A 3,769-nucleotide genomic window follows, 5' to 3' on the forward strand; every position below is an offset into this window, starting at 1 on the left:
GATTCATTTTGATATTTGGCAAAACTAATACAATTATGTAAAGTTTAAAAATAAAATAAAATTTAAAAAAAAAAGTATAAAATTAATAATGTAATCTACAATGGTTTTGTGTGTGCTGCTCTGGGGCAGTGTCTTTAGAAGGAAATTGTGTATATTTAGACAGCTTGTTAATAGTTCTTCATCTGAGGAGAAGGGAAAGTCCTTATAGTTATAAAACTGAATGTTTTCCGTAATTGATGACAGTCAGCAGTGAAATAAATAAAAACAAAGCAAAACTGTGAGGGTGAATCTAGGAGAGATTATAGGACAGACTGAAGTTTTGTTTTGTTTTTGTGACACAGGTGCTGATCTTATCATTTGTTTCCCCTCTGGAGTGTGATTGTGAATCGGGATTGTGGTTTAACAGTAAGCCCTATGGAAACTGCAAACTCCAGCAATATCCTGTCTTCCACCTTCTATCTCACAGATATCCCTGGATATGAGGAATTTCACCACTGGATTTCCATCCCATTCTGTCTCCTCTACCTTCTTGGAATCATGGGTAACTGTACTATCCTACATGTTGTCTGGACAGACCCCAGGCTCCATGAGCCCATGTACTACTTCTTGGCCATGCTTTCTCTCACTGACATGGGCATGTCCTTGCCCACAATGATATCACTCTTCAGGGTGCTGTTGTCCATTTCCAGGGAGATCCAGTTCAATACCTGTGTGGTCCAAATGTTTTCATTCACACTTTCTCCTTCACTGAATCATCTGTGCTCTTGGCCATGGCCCTTGACCTATATGTGGCCATCTGCCACCCACTAAGATATGCCACCATTCTCACTCCTACACTTATCACTAAAATTGGAATTGTAGCCCTGCTTAGAAGTGCCTTTGCCATGATTCCACTTCTATCCCGGCTAGCTTTCTTTCCCTTCTGCCACTCTCACGTCCTTTCTCATTCTTACTGTCTACATCAGGACATGATCTGCCTTGCTTGTGCTGACACTAAGTTTAATGTTATTTATGGGTTAGTTCTGATCTTTGCTGTGGGGAATGGACTCTCTGGGTATTTTTGTGTCTTATGTTTTCATCCTTGACTCAGTATTAAAAATTTCATCTCAGGAGGGGAGATTTAAGGCCCTCAACACATGTGCATCCCACATCTGTGCTGTACTTATTCTTTATGTGCCTATGATTGGGCTCTCTATTGTCCATCGTTTTGCTAAACACTCATCCCCCCTCATCCACATCTTCATGGCTCATATCTACCTGCTAGTTCCACCTGTGCTCAACCCAGTCATCTATAGTGTGAAGAACAAGAAGATCCGCCAAGGAATTCTCCACCTGCTTTTCCCCCTAAGAATCAGTTCTTCTGTGATGTAGACATGTCCTCAAGTCAATGATGGCATCAACCTTAAGTGTGAAAATATATAGTGAATGTCTACACTCCATGTTGGCACCAGAGTTACCAATAAAAGATTACTTTATAAAGAGAAATAGAACTGACCGTTGATCTAAAGGAGAGAATTGATGTCCACTGGTATTATAAAGCCTGACTTGGCATGTGCTTCATAAACCTCCTTTAAGTATGAAATTGTTGGATGGAGTGAAGTTTTGGAAATCATTTCCATCTGTTGTCTCTCATTTCTAATCCTAACCATGATTCAAGGTTACCCATCCATGACATTTTCCCTGAGTATTCTAAATCTTTTTTTTTTTTTTTTTTTTTGCTTCTTGACATACTGTATTTGCCCACAATTATTATATTACCTTTCTCATAAGTGTTTATAAATCTGCTGAAGTTTCCTATATTAAAGATTGAAAAAATCATATGTTGATATAAGAGCTTATTAGAGCTCACAGCATTTTATCTATCTTCATGGTGCATTAGTAGCATATTTTAAAATTTTATACACATGTTCAGTCTTTTCTGAGGAAATTTAGTTTCACCAGGAATAGAAACAGTCAACCTTCATAGTCTGTTTGTTTTTACTTAATTTTCAGAAATAATTTTAATCTTTCAGAAAGCTGCAACTCAGAACCTTTTGAAATCCCTGAGATAATGTCTTGTGAAGTCAGGGTTTATAATCCATTGGATTAAATGTATCTAAGAATAATTTAGGATATAATATTCAAATGTAAAAATTCTAAGTCACTAAAGTATAACCACTTACATTTGTGATAGCAAGAAACAAAATATAAATCTTTTTATCCAGGACTCTTTTAGCATACAAACTCTTTTCATATAACTCAAATGATCTAGTTTCATGTATGCATAGAGTTGTATAAAAAACTGATACTTCTCATTGAAATTTCTTAATTCACATGTCTACACTTTTTCAAAGACAAATAAATTAAGCAGGAAAAAAAGATTTAAGAATGCTTTATAACTTTCAGTATGTATATTGGTTTTAATAATAAGTAATATGTTTTCTCAGATCTTTATATCTACTATAGGAACTGTGTCTCATGTAGCTTGCTACTTGTGAGAATGAACACTAGGTTGGTTAAATTATGCACTTAATAATTATTGAATACATAATTGATTAATAAATGAATCAATCATTGGATATAGAAGAACTAGTTGTTTTGCATTTTTAAAAAAGTCTTGGAGAGAAAGATTTCACCTGTCATGAGCCCACATTTCATATAACAAAAGAGGTATTATTAACTTAAAATTATATTTCAAATGTCAAGCATGTGACAGACATCTTCACATGACTTATTTCTTTTGCCTAGTTTAAATGCAATTTCTAATTACCCTTCTCCTTCAGCATATTCACTTTGACCAAAGGGATATCAAGTAAAAATAAAGCAAGATATATGAACATCAGACTTAGTTAATATTTCCTGAAGTAGATAAGAAAAATAAAATTAATAGAAATAAATTTTAGAAGAAAATGTGAACATTATCATCTGCTGTATGTCATATAAATAGCATTTAACTATAGCCATTCTATAAAACATTCAAATTTAAAATATATTTTTAGTGTCTGCTTGCTGAACACACCTATTATAATGCTTCTGCTCCAAAAAATGAAAAAAAAATTATCATTTTTTTGGCTAACAGAAATATATTTAAACTATTGAATGTTAGACTTTTCATTTCACTCACAAAGAAAAATATACAAATGAATATCTAAATAATGCAAGCCAACTTTTGACTTTATGTATTATTATCCTCTAATGTTTCTTAAGATGTATTATAAGTTACATTATATTCATAAAATATACATTACTAAAAACATTCAGAAAACACATAGTCTCAAAATTAAGATAACTCTTCCAGTGAAATATAGTCAGTGAAGACATGAGTGATTGAATAAACAAATGAATGAATAGCATTTTTTATTATGCTATGATCGCAAGTTTGTATAATGAATTGAGAACAGAAATACTATTTTGTTTTTAAAATTTAATGAAAGCTGAAATCCCAGCAAATAGATAGTGCTATTGAAAGAGGAAGGCCTCTTGTTTTTCCCTAAATTCACAATAATATGATCTAAGCATCTATCTTATTTGTACATGGGTTTATAAATTGAGACACTCTTACTCATATTGCAATATATAGTAATGTTGAGTTGTTAAGTTGTATCTGACTCTTTGTGACCCCATGGACTACAGCACGCCAGGCCTTCCTGTTCCTCACCATCTCCCGGAGTTTGCCCAAAGTTCATGTCCATTGAAAAGGTGAAAACATCCAACCATCTCATCCTCTGCTGTCCTTTTCTCCTTCTGATTTCAATCATTCCTAGCATCAGGGTCCTTTCCAATGAGTTGG

At 33.7% G+C, this 3,769-nt stretch overlaps 1 pseudogene; it reads left to right on the forward strand.

The window, feature by feature from the left end:
* The first annotated feature begins 414 nt into the window (after positions 1 to 414).
* On the forward strand, positions 415 to 1,371 carry LOC102277821 (olfactory receptor 51L1-like; annotated as a pseudogene).
* Positions 1,372 to 3,769: the final 2,398 nt, after the last annotated feature.

This window comes from Bos mutus, chromosome 15 (genome assembly GCF_027580195.1).
Source record: "Bos mutus isolate GX-2022 chromosome 15, NWIPB_WYAK_1.1, whole genome shotgun sequence".
Lineage (NCBI taxonomy): Eukaryota > Metazoa > Chordata > Mammalia > Artiodactyla > Bovidae > Bos > Bos mutus.